Here is a 19,691-nt window from a genome sequence, read left to right as displayed (position 1 = left end):
TATGACAAAGAGAAGAGAAGCCTCAAAGTGCTTCCTTTAAGTGAAAAGATAAATGTTCTCGACCTAATAAGGAAAGAAAAAAAAATGGTATTCTGAGGTTGCTAAGCTCTATGGTAACTTTTATTACAGTATATTGTCATTGTTCTATTTTATTATTAGTTATTTTTGTTAATCTCTTGCTGTGCCTAATTTATAAATTACACTTTATCATAGGTATGTAGGTATAGGAAAAAACATAGTATATATAGGGTTCGGTACTAGCCATAGTTTCAGGTGTCCACTGGGGGTCTTGGAGTGTCTCCTCCACGGATAAGGAGGGATTACTGCAGTAGGTAATGGGCCAGTTGTAAATGAGTCGACAGATAAAAAGAGTTTCCCTTTGCTTATCCATTGTGAATCATTCATACGTTACTCATGAACCAAAGAGAATTTGACTTTCTTGTCCCCAATCCCATTTATCTACAGATATAAAGGACTCTAGACTGTGATCATACTTGACAGGCTTGCACTAGATCATTGCATGGAGAAAACCAGAATATGCTGGTTCACAGAGTTCTGTATTTTATGGACATGTGAAATTAAAAAGAAATATGAGAGACTAATATGGGCTTCCCAGTGTTTTATTTTGCCAAAAAACAATACTTCTAAGAGTAGCCACTAAAGGATACTTCAAAATGTTCACCACTTCATAAAAGAAAGGACATTTTAACAACAAAATATTAGGAAGACCACAATCGCAGAATTGTTCGAGTCAATATTGATAATTAATTGAATAAAAGGAAGAACACTTTTCTTTTTGGAATAAGACTTGGGATTCAATCCCAGCTCTGTCAGTTATTAGCTGTCTGACATTGGCCAAAACAATTAATCTTTCTGAGCCTCATCTATAAAATGTAAATGAAAATATGGACCCTCACATGATTTTCAGAATGCAGCCAATGAATAGATTCACATTCCTATGGCGTTTGGTACATAGCTGGTGCTCAGTGAATATCCATTCCCTCTCTCCTGCACCCCCTTCTTCCCATTTCTGTTTACTTACCTCAGAGGATTGTTTTGATGATCAAGTAAGAAAATAACGAGAAAATGCTTGGTGAACCATAAAGCACTATTTAAATGTAGGGTTCATGAGACATAAGGTGCCTTGTTTAAGCATATGCATTTTCCTTTTTAGAAGATGTGTGGATAAATGATGCAGTAACCCTCAGGAAATAAACCCGATGCCTTTGTCTGATTCCTTGAGGACTCACATGGCCTTTCGGATGAAACTGTATATAAAATATAGATGTGATTTTAATAAATACTGTCCATATAGTGCATATAGTGTTTCTTTTGCGTGTTTTTTAGGCAAAGAACATTAACCAGTCAACTCACAGATTTTCCTGCATGGTAAACTCTATAAGGTGTAGTTATAAAGTCCATTGGAGTTGTAAAGCGTTTGGAGTTATATTGCATTAGGCGCTATTGCATTTAATCTCACTGAGCTATTAAGGTGTTTTATAATGGGATGTAAATATTTATGACCTGTTTGAGAATAACTAAAGAAAAGTGCTTTTCATTATTTTACTTCGTATCCTATTAGCCAGACATATCTTTTAGTGTTTCAACTCTTTCATGGCTTGGGAAAGTGATGTCAACTTCTATGCAATATGTGGTGGGGAAGGAATTTGGCTACTTTTGTTACTGTGTCAAATTGCCCAGGAGCTGCTTCTCCTGACAGCCTGCCTGGTGAGCACATACTTCATTTTCCCTGTATTCTGTCAGTACTGAGGAGAGCAGGAAGAATTCTTCTATAGGTGCATCATGAATAATAATCATCCACAGCTAACAAAACATTCTAACTTTCTGCAAGGATACCAGAGAGTATCACATTCTAAACCTGGTTTGAATATCTCTCAGATGTAGTTTTAAGTTTAGAAATAATATTTCTGCTTTTAATTCTTTTCCCTTAAAGAAAACTTGAAACAATGGCACATGTTTTTTCAGGAATCAAATTCTGTTTTTAGGAATCAATTTTGATTCTGAAGTTTTCATACCTATCTCTATTGTAACAGTTGGAGGTAGTGAATTTAAATGAATTTAAGCTCTTGCTCCTCCCTAAAGGGTGTAGGAATGTCTGGAATACACGCTTAAGGAAGTAAGAAAAGCTGATGCTATTTTCATGATCACATGCTGTACTTGAAAACATGTAGTTATAGAAAACAGGGAAGGTTAAATATTCAAAAATAACAATTTAACACCGCTTTGTTCTCAAATGTATCACGACAGTTTTTGTCAGATCAGTTTAAATCCTGGTAATTGGTTTATGCCAAAGGACAGAGGACAGTCGTTTCAAAGCTTTCCTGTTCACCGACTATTAAATTGCCAGAAATAACAATCACAACAAAGTGACACATAATTTAGAAAGAATGCAATGCAGGCTTTTCATCAAAACAGCAATAACAACAAAACAACCTACTAATAACAAGTATGGAAATACCAGTATGGTGTTGAATTCGACAGTGTTCACAAATAAAAAGCAACTGCTTGACAAGGACAGCTGTGAATGATCTATGTGCCCCTCACATCCTCCCCCCTCAATAAAAAAGATATTCTCATTGGAAATACGGTTACAGATGTAAATCGCTGATTTCTTGCAAGACCGTGACGGCTCTGTAATACATATCAAATCGGTCCATTTTAGATCTGTAAAAGGAGTCTTTCAGATATGAAGACTGGAGAGCAACTGCGAAGCTGTCTTTATTCAAATCCTTTGAAATGTAAAGCGGTGATCTTAGTCCACCAAGAACTGCAGGACATACCAGCTGACGTTTGTAACAACTTAGCTTTCCTGTTCTTCGTATCTGATTTTATTAAATGTCCGTCAAGAAGTATGTTTAACTTTGATGTTTCCAACAGGAATTTATTGTCTTTAACTTCTATTCTATGTTTTAACAGGCAGATAATGAAAAGAATTATTTGCATGCTGAATTTCTACCTCGGGCTATCTCTACAAAGAAAAGAGGTCTGAAGTTATTGTTGTGGTGTGATTTCCCTTCTTAATAATAAATTCTATCGGAAAAGGTGGAGATCTCATAAAAATAAGGTTGAAAAGGAATTTTCAACATGATTTTGAAGGACAGATGAAAGCATTTACTATTATTTATGAAAGAGAATCTATTGAAAGTAGACCCCTTCTCAATGTATGGTAGTTAAGAACTTAAAAGGAAAACAGGGCTACTTTCATGTAATTTAGATGTTAGAGACTATAAGAAGAAATCCTTTCATTTGCAACCCTGCAGACAAGACCTGACATACCCCAAAGAAAATGTTAATGGAAAATAAGAGGCAGTAAACCTGATTAAAAACAGATAACACTTTATTTGCTTAGAAATAGCAAACTACAAAGATTAAGTCAATAAAGTTTCATTGCAAAAATTTATTGTTTTTAATTTACTGTCAACACATTTTTTTAGAGTTAAAGGACTTAATTTGAACTCAATTCATTAATTCCATAAAAGTGGGATTAATAAAAATAAATTTGTTGTTTTTCAAACCGTGAATCAAACTCTGAAATTGGTGGGTCCCTTCTGCCAGTTTGGAAACAGGACAGTTTCAACATGTGAACTCTCACACTCATTAGACATATTTAACGCAAAGTTCCTCGCAATGTCTTGTCCAGTTAAAAAGCAATTTGACCAAAAAAAAAAAAAAAACTCAATGAGGAATTTCCATAGTTCTTCTGTCACCTATCACGCCACTTTTTAAACCATTTTCCACTTCTGAAATGTTCTCACATTGGACCATTCTATAATGTAAACATTTTATTTTCTGTTCATGTTTTTAAACAGCTGTGGTGGGGTATAATTTGCATACTATAAATGCACCCATGCAATTCAATAATTTTTAGTAAATTTACAAAGTTTTGCAGCCATCACCACAATCTAATTTTAGAACTCTATTCATGTTTACACTGTTTTAATGTTTCTGTTTTTTTTTGGTATGTTCATTACCTGCTTATCTATGAGATAAGAAGGGTTTTGATAACTGGATGAAGGAAGAGGGGAAAGGATATTATAGGCTAAAGGGTTAGGATTCATTCATTTGTTTGTTTGTTCATTTATCCATCCATTCATTTAACAGATATTGAGTCTTTGGTATGAGCCAGACATGGGAGTGAGTACTTGTAACAGAAAGGTTTTTCAAACGTAAACTGGAGGGTGGACAAACAATTTAGCCTTATTACCAGCACCGACATGGCAGGTGCTATCATAGGGGTATGCACAGGGCATAATGGAAATGCACAGAAGAAGCCTGAGGGCAAACAGGTCAGGGAGGGCTTCCTGTGAGTGCTTACCCTCTCACAGCTCTGTGTTTGTTTGTCTCTAAGTCTATTGATTTGGGGCATTCAGCAGGCACACGAGAACCTGGCATTGAGGCTAGGGGAGGTGAGAGGAGAAGTGAGACTGGAGAGGAAGACAGGGACCAGATCTCAATGCAGCTGTGAGAACAGGCTCACAGTAAGTCTTTGTTTGCAGGCAAGGATATTCAGATCACTTAGATTTTCCTGGTTATAACGATTTGAGAAACATTGTGCATTGTGACATTTAGCTTTCTGCAGTCACTGGATGGAAATGTCCAAATATAATCAGGATTTTATGTGAGAAGCTAGCGTTCTCATTTTATCTTTCAAGATCAACATATGCTTATCTATTAGTCTGACTTCCATATAACTTATATGTAGTTCAAAGTCCTTCACTGTGTGAGGGAGAGAGAATACTGATAGCACTTGTTAATAAGTTTGATATGGAGAGAATTTCTAGCAAGGTTTTTCAATTTCACTTTTTAAGTTGATCCTGGTCATTATTCCAGGATTTACTCCCAAAGTCAAAGTTTTGAGGAGGCTGAGGGAGGGGCCCCAGTATGTATGGTTTCAGCTGGCTGTGTATAATTAGGCTGTCTGCTTTGTGCACTGACCCCCTGGGAGGAGAGCTGGCTCAGTCCGTCGGTATGGATTATTCTGCTAGTGTAACACGATGGTCAATTACTGCCCATCCTGTTAAGCAGACTGTTGTCTCAAGATAACTGAAACACACCTGGAGTCTTCGACTAGTCCATCCTCTGCCAGAAACGTGAATGCCATCCTGGCCAGGTGAACCTCTGTATTCAAAAAATATATTTTAATCCATGAGCTTGGCTACCTTCCTGGTCAAAGTCAGTCAGTCTTTCCAATTAAAATCCAAAAGTGGTTTCAAGAAAATTTTTCTTCAGAGAGCGCAGATTCTAAAAGTGCTTGGTCATTTTCATCACCTGAATCTACACACCAGGAAACACGATGGATGGAGGTGGAGAGGCCAATCCCTCTTATCTAGTCTGACACTAATAAAGCCGTTAACGAGGTCCAACTGGGGCAACAATGGATGAGGAAAGAAGAGCTGAATTCCTGAAGATCAGTCCTATTAAGCTGGACAGATGTCAAGTTTAATCAATCTGGAGACATTCAGGACGTTGACAAATGTCCTTTTTTTATATCTTGTTACTGTTTTCAGTTGTTGCATCACCCTGTTTGCAGAGATACAGTGATCCTCATAGATATTATGTAATCAAGGAAGTTTTTATCTATTAGTTTTATTTATCTGTACCTTATAATAGAAAAGCTCCCTAGTGCATTAAATGTTTTTAAATTTAAGAATGAATGTCCACACAAAGATTTAAAAAAACACACACACAACAATTTATATTTAATTAGAGTTGGGCGCTATATTTATTTATGGTTTGAGGAAAGTGATTTAATGCATGCATGTGATAATAGGTAGGCCTGCTGCACCTTTTGTTGACAAAGTAGGACACTTTCAATTATCATTTAAAGGATTTATTGACAGCTGGCTCTCTCTAGCTATTTCTTTCTCCAGTGGCTGATACCTAGGAATCTAACATTTCACAGTTAGAGATGTGTTTCTTTGACTTGAACTTCCCACCTCAAGTGATAACAGTCTCAAAAGAAGTCACATATGAACACTTACAAGTTTAATATATCCCCTTTTCTTATAGTATATGCTTATGGGTTGAAGACAGAGCATGTGGATAGCGAGGGTACAGGTGGTGGAATAGAACTGGTGGAAAGAGATGAGCAGAGAAAGGAAGAGAGGAGAGGCTGGGGCTTTGAAAACTGACTTCATGATCCTGCCTGGACTTTGAGCAGGGCTTTGGTGTCACCAATTGTACCAGAGAATATTTATTAAATATCTGCTCTATATTCAGTTGTGTGATCAACATTATCTGCCATTTTCCCTTTGGTTGGACTGTACAGATTGTTGAGTAAGTAAGTAAGATTGTGAGGATTGTGGATTCAAGGGATGAGAACAACCTGTGAAACTCTCCTGTCTTGAGCTCCCTTGTAGCAGTAAGTCTCTCTTTTGTCTCTATAGAAATAAGAACAGAAACCCTTTATGCTCACTTCTACTTAAAACCAACAATTTTTATAAGCTAAAAATCTGTATTCAAACTGGAGGTTGGATAAATATTGGTTGTACATTAGATCCTAGAGCACAAGGGACTCTCAAACTTTAGGCAGGGAAGTTAAACCTCACGTTTCTCATCTGAACAGTGAGGATCCTTGTTACACCTTCCTCATGTGGGGGTTGTGAGAATTTTACATAAGACGAAAAAGCATGTGAAGTGTTTTGTACATAGAGCCTGGGACAAGTGAGGCAGCACCCAGTAAGTGATGGATGTTATTGTTGCCTACGTCGGCAGGAGGAGAAACATAGTGAGCGAAGAAACATTAGGAAGTGAGCACCTGATCTAGCCGAGGGGTGAAGGGGTCCTGGTAAGATGAAGGCTGTGGAAATAGGAGTGATGGTACTTTTAGAAGAAGAGCTACTTCTTGTACAAACAATATTATGACAATAATATACGAAATCAAAGCAAAGCAAAAATGATCCCAATACAATTATTCCCTCAGATTCTAGCAGTCCTTTCAAATTTGTTCGTGTTACCCATTCTTTGTTTACAAGCACGCATGAAAACATAATTATGATACAGATATAATTTTACATTCTCTGCTTTTTCCCTTATGTAATTAAATAACTCATTTATCTGATACACTCAGTTGTTTCCAGATCTTTTCATTATAATGAATCTTTTGGTGACGAAAATCTTTGTGTTTGTAGCTTTTGCTCACCTTTCAGGTGTTTCCTTAGAAGAAGTTTCTAGGATAAGGATACCGGGTCAAAAGAAATGAGCTTTTTATGACGTTAAGAGTGTTGGCGAATGGCTTTCCAAAAGAATTTCCCAGTTTGTGCAGCTACTAATAAAGAATGGATGAATGTCCAGTCCTCCCGACAATCTCATCAACAATGTTAAGACAGAATCATTAATTTTTCCTCTGTAATAGATAAAAAGTATCTTTTAATCTATATTTCTTGGGTAGCTAGAAAGGTTGACTATTTTCTCATGTTTGTTTCCTAACTGTATTCCCTCCAATAGAAAATCATTTGTTCTGTTCTTTCCTCCCTTTGATGTTGGAGCACTTGAGGGTCAAAGAAGGGGGCCTACTGTGCTCAGACTTTGTTCTTGGCACTTAAAATGCATTTTCTCATATAATCTACACAGCACCTCAGCAGGGTTGGTATTCCTGTCTGCATTTTATGGATGAGAAGACTGAGTCTTGAAGAAATTAAATTTTATGTCCAAAGTTGAATTGCTAAGTGGCAGTCGTTAGATATTTTTTATCATTTTATATGAGTTTTTATGTAATATAAATATTAACTCTTTGGGGAAAATATTTTCAGCAAATATGGATGACAATCTGTTGTTTTCTTTTTTCTGAAATTATGCTATTTTTGCTCTGCAGAAGCTTAACATTTTTCCATGAAGTGATGGATTGGAGAGATACTGGGGCGGTAGATTAGGCCTCAGCTTCTGTTTTATTTCAGTACCAAGATCAGTTTGGTGAGGATTAGAAGCAGCCAAGAGACAGAACTGTATGTGGATCATTTGCTAATGATTCTATAATGGAAAGTATCTCTTAGCCTCTCCCATGATTTCCCACAGGATGGGAGAGTGGCCCGTGAGCCTGTTAGAGCCATCTGTGGATGAGCTGTGCTCCTAAGCTACTTGCTGGGTGGTCTCCTAGTGGTTTCTGTGTGGTCACCGTATTGCTGCCTTCTCCACTTCTGCCAAAGAATATAAAGACCCCCTTGACAGGCCACATATAAGACTGCTGGCCCTCCCAGTAGGACCAACAAGGATATATGGCTTATGTCCAGTACAGACGAGGTCATTAGCTTTGAGTTTAGTATTATTTCTATTCAAAGGAGGGACAGAATCTCAATGAAATGGGTGGTGATACTAAGAGATTGTAGCTATGTTGTTAGGAGCATCATTTGGAAGTTTTTCAGTGGCCTGGCCTAGAAATATATGGTTTGGATTAGGGTGGGGACAGCTGTGCCAGACGATGTAGTTTGGAACAAAGGAATCTTAAAGATCTCCTTCTGAGGCAGAAAGGCTATATGTTGCATGGCCATTTGGAATATCCCAACATATCACTCAATCTAGTCTGCCTCATCATGCAACTGATTCCCACCCAGCTGTCAGGGGGCATGACGTCATCCCCCAAGCCTGGGCCTGGTGGGATTGGAAGATCCAGCAGCCTCTCTATCTAGGAGGCTCAATCCAGAAAATAATTAGAAGAAGCCTTTCAGCAGGGGAAAAGTGAACACTGTAAAGTCAGGCCCACAGCCAACATTGCCTGGGCTGTTAAGTTCTGCCCAGCTCAGCTTTGCAGACACTGTGGCAAAATTTGAAAAAGTGCTTTTGGCTTTCACCCCCTTCACGACACAAGATATTTTTCCCGACCAGTGAGAAGTGGCAGCAGTGTCTTTCTCTCTTCCCTAAAAGAGTGATGCCTGTTCTCTGATCTGGGGCAGAAGGGAATTCCCAGCATCCCAAGCACTCCTTTTCTCAGGCACTTCAAGGACCAGGGGCTTGCGAAGAAATGGCATCGGAGTGGAAACGCATTTTAGAAATGTCCTTCTCCCGTGTGTCCGTGTTACCTTCCATAACTCGGATCGCGCTGTTGGGCTGGGCTCTGATCACGGAAAGTCGCGAAAGCGCAGGGGCCTCATACAAAGAGAAAGCTGGAAGAAGTGTGTAGGTGATGATTGATGACATCTTTCTTTCTACATCCTGCCTATAATGATGTAAAATGAATTTTTTTTTTTTTTTGGTTGAAAACTTGGGTAGAAGAGGAAACTAATAGGAAGCTGAAAGTGCTGGAGCGAATTCAGTAGTGACACCCGGAAATCTGACACAGCTACTGAGATGAGCTGGTCTGTGAATCTTTGTGGTTAATTGGTGGGTGGCTGGTGGTTATGATACTCTCTGGGCTCCCTGAAGGGAGTGGAGCCACCCTACAAAAACACTGCTTAATTATGTACAAATTATAACTTTGTCTTCACATTCCGCCTCACAAAATGAATGGTCTCCATCATTTGCCCATAATATGTAGTCATTATTTCAATTAGCTCAGTGTTTTCTCAACTGCCGTTTTTTTATATGCATGTCAAAGTTGGTGTTTTTTCTCTGAGATTCTCAGCTTCTCCAAAATATAAGCCTCGTTTGCTTAAGACCCTTTATGTCTTGAGCAAAGTGCATTCAACTTGCACTCAGGAGCTCTCTAACTACTTTCGATGATGATGATGGTGACTGTTGGCCAGCTGTCTCATTGCTGAAAGCCAGAACCCATCATATTCTGGGTGGCAAACATGTCAAGGCCTGCACATCACACCACGGGCTGATTGTAACCTCGGGGCTATTTAATCCCAAACGCAGTCCACTGCAAACTCCTCTCCTGTTACTAAGATGTCCCTTTCATCTCCTGACTTCCTGCTTCCTGCGTTCCTGTTATTTATAGTATCCCAGGAACAAACCACTCCCAAATTTCTCAAGAGGATTTACAGTTGCTACTTGTGATTCCTCACCCAGTTTACGCCTCCATCCCTTGCAGCCTGTGTTCTGCAATAAGCCATCTGTCCTCCCATAGGTGGACAGTGACACCTTTGTTCAGTCCAAAGGCCTGTTTATCAGTCCTTGGCTTTTTGACTGATTTTTCCCTGTTGGTCTCCTTTACCCTGACTCTTGGCTTCTGGGACAGTTCATTTTCTCTCCTTCCTTCTCTAACTGCTCCTTCTTGGTTCTCTTTCTTCTTGTGGCACCAAAATACGAGTGATCCTCAAGCACGCACTTTTCTCTGGACGTGCTCTTTCAGTGACCTGAAGCAGAACAGTGGTTGTAACTATCACCTCCCTTTGGACAATGCCCACATCTCTACTTCTAGCCCCAAATCCTTCAAGCTTCGGACTCACACGCTCAATCTTTTGCTTGCTCTTCACTTGTACAATTTGCTTGACACTTCAGACTTTACAAGACTCTCACTGAACTCACCTTTCCCCCTGACTGTGCTCCTTCTGACTCCCCATTTCTGTTGGTTCTGCACCAGCTCCCAGATACTTCAGAGCAGACTTTCCATGAGAAAGCAAGTCTTGTTTGGTCAAAGTCTCTTAAATCCCCATCTTTTATTCCCACTCTTATCACCATATTTCACCTCCTTTTTACTTCTTGCCTGAGTTTTTGCAGCATCCTTCTTGCCAGGGTTTTTCAACTTTTATGCCCCATCCCATCACACCTGAGACACACAGCACACTGTAACAATGGCTTGTAAAGGCGATGATTCTCAATTACCAGTAGTGAATGGAGCATGGGGGGGTATTATCCATTAGGAGCCATATCAAAATCTTTGGAATCAGAGTATGCAGTTTGAAAAAGCCCTACATGTAGGTTATTTGTATATGCCCTAAAGGAGAGGTGTACACCTCTCCCTCTTTGCCTCTACTGCCTTGAACATCATTCTTTTAAAGATTTTTTGTTCACTTTTTGTTCTTTTTTATATGCTACTGACAGATTAATTTTCTTGATAGTAAAGATTAAGATACAATTCTTTCCCTGCTCAAAAGCCTTCAATGGTTCTCTATTGCCTACTAAAAATTCCAAACTTCTTAACCTTGCATCCTTGACAAACCTTATAGTTATGACTCCTCAATTCTCTTTTATACCCACCCTATATTATAGTCAAACTGAGGAATTTCTCTTAACATCCTCAGGCTGTTTCACCTCTGGTTGGACCACACCACACCTCTGTATAGAATGCCCACTTCCTTTACCTCCACATGGTGAAATCTCACCAATATCACTTCTACCAGGATGTCTTCCTGCTTTTGGGACTTGAAGGACCAGAGGGGTCCTTGTGATCTCCTGTAGGACATTGTTTGCAATTGTCCTTCATCATTTGCGTTATACTCATTTGTAGAGGCATCTGTTCTCTTATAGCAGAGTGTAAATTTCTGGAGAGCAGAGATCCCATTCCCGATTTTCAGTACCTAGGACTTTAGTAAATTATGTCTTGACTGTCTATAATATAGAGTTCCTGAACTTTATTTCATTCTTTATTTATAATTTACTCCTCTTCCACTCCAATAAAATATTTCGAAGTGGTTTACCATATTAAACATAAACAACTCAGAACATTAAAATAAAAATTAAAAACCAATATTAGAAATCATTTAGATCAGGGGTCAGCAAACTACAGCCCATGGCCCAAACCAGCCCATAACATTTTTGTAAATAAAGTTTCATTAGAGCACAGGCACATGTATTTGTTTACATATTGTCTATGGTTGCTTCCATGCTACAGTGGCAAAGCTGAGTAGCTGTGACAGAGACTATATGACTTGCAAAGTCTCAAATATTTACTATCTGGCCCTTTACACAAAGTTTGCCAATCCCTGATTTAGATCAATGATTGTTAACTGAAGTGAAGTGAGAGAGGGAACAAAGAAATGGAGGGGAATGTGTGGACTCTGGATAATCTAGGTAAGAATCCAAGTGAGAATCCTCATTTTTGTAACAAACCAGTTACTGGTGAGAATCTGCTCTTCTCTCAAGGTGACATTCTTGCTGAATGCAAAGGCCTTTTTTTTGACTTTTTAGTCGCTTCTGGGTCAGTGCCTTACTGTTGTAGTGAATCGGTGTTGCTGATGGGGCTGTGCTATATCTTTCTAGAGTGGTAGGGAGGAAAAAATTAGAAAAAAATTAATTTAGAAAGGGGGAAAATTATACCAGGAGCTAGTTATGGGAACTAAATAGTAAATTTAGTTCTTTGACTCCTAGTTGCCAAAGCAAAAACAAACATGACAAGTTAGGTAGTTCTTTTTGGCTAACCTGTAGAAGTATACCAATTTGCTATAAAGAACAAACTTCTCAATGCTAAAATCAAGAAGGAATTTGTTGAATTGTCTCTAAGAGACATAGGAGACCATATTTTCAGCTACAGTTTTGCAAAAGAGCTAGCAAATATAAATTGAAATGGCCAATTCTCATTACATTAAATTGCAATTCAGGAAGTAGGTTAGTGCAGTCTGAGGACATTGGTTGTTGATACTCTGACTTGTTATGGGAATAGAGCTCAGAGAATCTGGAGAATTGGGTAGTTAATGTGCTCCTCCATTGGAACGTTGGTTGGTTCTGGCAGGCCTTGACTACAGGTCAAGTAGGTGTAGCATTTCAACGGTTTCTGGGAGGGCAGGTTTTCTCGTATGACAGCTAAAGAGTGATTCATAAACTGGAGACAAGTGGCAGAGCTGACATTCTGATATGAATACAGAGAAGCCTGGCTTCTCTGGCTTCTTTGCCTGGCTGGCTGACCAGTGCAACTCCACATGGTGATGGGTAGTAGAGATGGGCACCAGAGCAATTTTATATAACTCTGTAGGGGCAGTAATAATTGAATGAAGGATAATAAAAGCAGTAAATAAATCATGAACTATCATTTGAGTTTGTATAGTTATTAACAACTGCAAAAATAATCTTTAAATAGTTATTCTGGAGCTCAGAAAACCATGAATGATAACACTTATTGTGCCTGTTTAATTATTGTTTGATTTTAAAGAACATTTGGCATCTTTTTGCTAGACTTCCAGAAAATAATGCAAATTATAAATATGCATGTATATTATTTTCCTATATAAATATTTTTGAAGATAAAATCAAAGCTTACATTACATTGAAAATATATATCTTCAAAGGACAAATGATTTTCAAGGTTTATGGAAGGTTTTTGTCAAGTGAACATGAAATTTGAATTTCCTTTCCTTCTTTATACATAGTGTACTCCAAGGTAGCAAAAATATTTGTTGGTTAATGCATAGGAGAATAATTCCATTTTAATAGTTTTAAAATCTTTTGAGAAATTCTGAAAATTGTGGCTTTAGTGATTTAGTATATTTTGGATCATATCACGGAAAGACAGTTATAGTAGGTAAAAGGATATATTAATAAAGTGATTTTATGAATGATATTCATTAAAAAATGATTAAAATATAATTTCTCATTCTAGCAGACCCACATTAATGACAAATGTTATTTACAGGACATTTGTTCTTCCAAGCACGTTGAAGGCAGGGCTGTCTCAGGTTGAGTCTCTATGGGTTTTGCAAATTGTAACCTCTTGACATGATCCATATGGTGATAGCCAGAGAGGAGGGTAGCACTTTGCTCATGGTACAGCTGTCATATATATGACCTCTCAGGTATATGAAGATTTTATCCTAAGTGCAATTTAACCCCCCATGGAACGTGTTTAAGTAAGGGAGTGGCATAACTAGAGCTGCAGTTAGAAGCACACATCCTCCATGTATAGAAAGGATGGGGGATGGGAGTGGGAGCTCAATTATGAGGTCATTGTAGCTGCCTGGGTGAAGGATGCTAATAATTTGAACTTGGTGGGTAGTAGTTGTTGAGAGAAGCCAGATATATTGTTGAGATAGAGTCCATAGACTAGATGTGGGGTTTCTCAAGTCAAGGCTAACTCTGAGGTTATCGGTGTGGACAATGAGTATATATAATGAGGTCAAGTGCTGAGGTGGAGTACATTGAAAGAGTGGCCAATACAAAGTGGGAGGGGATATCAAAAGTTGAGTTTGGACTATTTTGAGGTACCTGTGAGACAACCAAGGGAAAACACCCAGTAGTTAGTTGGATATGTGGTTCTAAAGCCTTGAAGAAGAGGCTGGGCTGGAGATATAAATTTGGGAGCCGTTTCACATATTTGGAATTTATAGCAATAGGAATAAATCAGATTGCCTAGGGCAGAATATAATATGAGGAGAGAATAGTGTACAGAACAATTAGCAGACATTTGGTCCTGTCTAAAACATCCATAAGACATTTGGTCCATAAGACATTTGCTCCATGTCAAAAGGTTATTGATACCTGGTCTAAAATGTCAATGGAGACGTTTGGTCCACTCCAAAAGGTCCTTGATATTCGGTCCTGTCCAAAACCATTGGGCAACGGCCAAATATGCTCATGGATGTTTCGGACAGGACCAAACATCCTGCAAGGGTCCAGGACACATAATATCAGGTGGAAGAGGAAGAGCCAAGAAAGGAGATTAAGGAATAGCCACAGAGAGATGATAGCAAAACTGACAGTCACATTGTAATGCTAAGCAAACCAAGAGAAAGAAGAAAGGAGCGAGTAGTCACAATATCTTAAATGCTGCTGAGAAGCTGAGAATGATGAAGATGAAAAAAATCCCATTTAATCAAGCAATGTGAATAATTTTTATCAAGAGGTTGGTTTTCAGTGTGGGTAGATTTCTGATTGGAGTGGATTGCAGTGTGCATGGGAGGTAAAGAAGGTGAAGCCAAATGTCTAAGCTTGAGACTCTTGGCTGTACAGGGTCCTAGAGAGAAAGGATAATAGCTGAAAAATTATGTGGGCCCTAGTTTTTCTCAGACTCCCAGGTGAGAGATACTACAGTATATTTGAGTGATGATGGAGAGGAGCTTGAATGTTGATGATACTGCAGAAAGAAGGGCTTGTTGACAGGGTTTCTGGAGGATTGGAGGATTTGGGATCCTGGGCCCATGTGTAAGTGTTGGCATTTGAAAGCAGAAGGGACATTTCTTTATTGTAACTGGAGGGAAGGGCGAATGGTTGCAGACATAGCTTTTGGTGTTAAAAGGGTGTATTTAAATGCACATTGTGTAATATTTATAAATATATACTCGTGTTATGATCATGATTCATGAACTCCAATAAATAGGAGGAAAACTGGCGAAGTGTAAGTTGGAAGTAATTCTATGTAAACGTCAGTTTGGGTGCTCCTATTTTCACATCTCCTTCAAACAGAAGTCTTCAAATGAAAACAAATGGATCTTTCCTTGCATCCGTACTTCCGTTGAGTGGTTATTATATTGTTGTTGGTTCCACTTTTCTCTTTTGGCTCTGATCAGCAATACATCAATTTTCTATAATCCTACTGAAGGGAGGAAATATCATTCTCCGTACACAAATTTTGGTGCTCATAAAGATATTCATTTGTAATATTAGAGCTGTCACACGCCTTCTCCTTCATCTAGCAGTGCAATTTGCCTCTACCTGTAGTTGTGAAAAAGAACAAATTCAATTTTACTCTCCTACTTTTCTGACAGTTTTAAAGTTATATAAAATAACTTTACCTCCTCTGGCAGTTCCAAAATATTGTCAGGCAACCAATCTATCAAGAGTGATGAGATTGTCTTTAAATTCAATGATTTTATTTCATTCATTCCCGTAACAGCAAGACAGCTGCAAAATGATATCCTAATTTCAAATCCTATTGGGTACAGTGTTTCAAGATCCTTCTGGTTCCTCCTTCTCATACGCAGGTAGACTTGGTCAGAGCAAAATTATATTCTGGGACCCCTTCCCCTGCCTCACCAACATTCCACGTACAGCCGATTATTTTCTGTGTCTGAGCCTGTATTCTGCTTGTCTCCAGTTGTCTTACACATCATAATAATGGTAATTACTAGATTTATTTGAATAGCACTTTATAGGTTTACAGTTACTGTTTTCAAGGCCTTTTCACATATGTTCCTCTTAACAGCCTTTCAAGGGAGAATGAGTAGTGATTATTAGTTATCCCCATTTTCTGGATAAAGGTACTGAGGCTTTAGTTCCCTTTTGCTAAAGCCATCCAGAGAAATTAAAATGGTTTGGCCAAAGCTACAGACCTATAACTACTAGGGCCAGGACATGCATCTAAATATTCTGTTTTCAAGTATCCCCTGTTTTCTCAATAAGATGATGAAAAGCACAGAAACTTCAGGATCAAATAGATTGAGTTTCAAATTCTAGCTTGGACTCTCTGAACTTCAGTTATTCTGCCTAAAAAAGTAGAAAAATAATACTGAATTTATGTAATTTTTTCTAAGGGATAAATGAGATAATGTATATAAAGTCCCTGCTAAAATGCAGGCATACAGTAGGGCAAAATAATCTTTTGTTATCATGTTAATAATAATTAAACTGATAGCACTCAGGGGCTAAGAAATCAACATAGAACTATGAGTATTTGCATTCAAATATACCTCTTGGGGGGATTCTGATTTTAGCCTCCTTTTGGTTATACCAGCACTCTAAGTCAGTTTTCCTATGTGAAAAGGGGTAATTGGATGTAATTATACATATGCTTTGGCATTTCATCAAAGATGAAATGATCCTGACCATTTCAAACAAGTGGTGGATCTCCTGGCAAGGCAGCCACGCTTGTCTCATCACCTCATCCCTTTATCCCCTCCCTACTCTATTCCATCATTCCATGCAGAAATGGAACTGAAGGGCCGACAATTTTCTCTGATCTCAGTAGAGATGGTTGGTGTGGTGGGCAGTTAAAATTTGTTTGAATTTCTGTCATTGTCCCTTCATGATAGTACACAGTTTCTTTTCGGATTATTAAACCCCTTTATGAGTGGTCTTGGTGGAAGTGTTACTTCTGGTTCCTGGTTTCTACTTTGGAAGCTGAAGGGTCCAGACTTCCTCTCCCCATCTCCTGCTACCTACACTTGACCAATCTCCCATTCTATGGGTGGGTGGGAGTCTTTGAATCCGGAACATGTGGCACTGGATAGAAGGAACAGTTGGGTTCGTTCATTCATCATGGCGGTGCTGTGCTGCTCAGACTCACCTTGTGCTGGAATCATGACTGTGGAGCCTGCCTCCCAGCCTTCTGGAGCACCTGTGCTTCATCAATTTTCCAAGCCCCCTGACATCCTTCTAATAAGTTCCCTTTTGCTAAAGCCGTACAGAGCCAGTTTCTCTTGTTTGTCACTGAGAATCATAATTATGTGTTTTTCATAATTGGTGGAGGTCATCTGATCACTCCACAGCAGTATTGTAGTGAAAGAAAAAGGTGTTAAAGAGAATGAAAATTTGTAGCCTTAATGGTTAGAACGTGATCATAGTCACACACGTTACTAGAATTGATTCTTTGATCTAGTCAGCATGATGTCTTAGCAAGAGTCAGGGCCCCTGTGCTTGAGTTCTTTTTCTGTCAGTAAGTAGCTATGTGGCCCTGGGCAAAGCCCTTCACATTCCTGCGTCTTGATTTTCTTACCCATAAAATGAGGGACCAGAAATGGAAAAGCTCTAACTTTTCTTTCATTTAAAAGGTCTAAGATCCTAAACATTACTTAAAGATAGACTCTGTGCCAAGTGTGTGCAAGCTGCTGAGTTGGTTATAGAAGTAGTAAGGCCCCCAGAAACTTGCAGTTTTATTGTGAGGACAGCATATAATTATATGAAGCAGGTACAGAGTATTTCAAGGTGGCGTATGAAAATATATACCAAAATGGGGGGCGCTGGACATGTGCACTGCAGACATTATGAGTTGGAGTCACTGAGAAGGACCAGAGAAGAGAGTCCCCTTTAAGCTAAGTACCAAAAGACAAATCATATATATGGCTGATATAAAAGGAGAAAGAATCTCATTTTAGGAAGGGTGTGGTTGAGAATCATGAATGAGCCAGGCATGTTTAGGGGCAGATGGGGAGATCAGCTGATTTTTTTTGGCTCTAGTGGTTGATAATATTGGGGCCATATTGTGAAGTTCTTAGCTACAGAATGAGAAATTTGGGCTTTGTCCTACAACCAGTAGAGAGTAAATCGCTTCCTCTTCTAAAGCAGGACAATGGCATGGAGAGGTCGGTATTTTGGGAAGATCAGTTTGGTACTTCCGCTAAATGGATTGGACCTTGGAGAAACTGGGGGCAGGAATATCAGCTAGATATCTGTTGTGATGGTCCACATATAAGGAAATGTGGGTGAGATCTGAGATGGGGCTGGAAATAAGAGAATGGATATGTGAAGAAGAATCAACTGAATTTTTGAACCAAATATGAAGGAAACAAATAGGAGAGAATTAAAAGGGATTTTAATTCCTATTGGTTGGAAAATTCTTTTAAAATATAAAGCAGACCATATCATTTCTCTTCTCAAAACCCTCCAATAGCTTCCAATGATACTTAGAACTAAACCCATCTTTACCATGGCCTACAAGAAACTACATGACTGGGCCCCTGGCTGCCTCTCTGACCTCCTTCCTATCACAAGCTCCCTGTGGCTCAGCCAAATCAGTCTTCGTCAAGAAGCCTTCTTACCCACTGGCCTTTGTCCTTGTTGTTTGTACCCTTTGTCTGGAATGATCTGCCCCAAATGTTAGCATAGTATTGCTTTTTCATCCATACAGATCTCTACTCAAAAGTTACTTCTTCAGAGAGGATTTCTCTCATTATCTTATGTTAATTGACAGCATCTGTTACTGTCTATCCCCTTACCCTGCTTTATATAGTTACATAGCAATACATATGACAATACAGCTCATATTCATTTGTTTATTGTCTATCTCTTGTGTCAGCTCAATGAGGAAGACTTTGCATATTTTCTACTACTGTGTGGCACTTTGTAGGTGCTAAATAAATATTTGTGAATGAATTACAATTGGTGGGTACCAATTAAGTTGTCCAAGAAAATGAGAAAATTGGTGTGAGGATGGAAGATCCTGAGTTTGGTTTTGTTAATGTGAAATGAGATTTTGGTGTCCAGCAGTATAAAGATTTTTCTGTTATTTTGAAAATGACATACTGTTTTCTCCAATGAATTAACTCCTCTCCTCACCCACCCACCCCTCTTCAAAATTGCTCTTAAAAATATTTTGATGCTTGCAGTAGAAAAGGCACAATGATTTGATTCTAATCGGGGATTAGGATCTTTTAAACAATTTGTTAAAATTCATTTTCAGTGGTGCCCAGAGGTTTTAAACAGGGGGTTAATTTGAACCAAAGGAGATAAAGGTGAGGCATGTTAATTGAATGTCCTATCTATCTGTCCATTTTAATATAAAAATCAATTTCTAAAGTACAGTTATAAGGGAAAGTGATTTGCCTAATTTATAGGCCAGACTGTGTTTCCCCGAAGCTGACACCACCCCCACTCCCTTGGTTTCTTGGCAGCCCGACTCTCTGAAAGGGCCAATTCACTCATCTTTCTGGAGACATTTATGTCATCAAAGCTCCCTCACTGTCATGGCAGCAAACAGCACATGTATTTCCTTATCACTTAAAATATAAACACACAGAACATCCTCTTGTCAATTTGCAGCATCTAAGCAACAAACATAGGTATTTGGCAACCGTGGAAGTAAGTGTAGATCTCGCTCTATCCTTGTCCAATATAATCAAGTGAAAGCAACCCGGTAAATATGTAAAACCCATGAAATTATATTGGAAAGAACAAGTTGGAGCAAAGCGCCTCAGGGTGAACGAAATTTT

Source organism: Diceros bicornis, chromosome 10 (genome assembly GCF_020826845.1).
Source record: "Diceros bicornis minor isolate mBicDic1 chromosome 10, mDicBic1.mat.cur, whole genome shotgun sequence".
Lineage (NCBI taxonomy): Eukaryota > Metazoa > Chordata > Mammalia > Perissodactyla > Rhinocerotidae > Diceros > Diceros bicornis.
Note: the sequence above shows the minus strand (reverse complement) of the source record.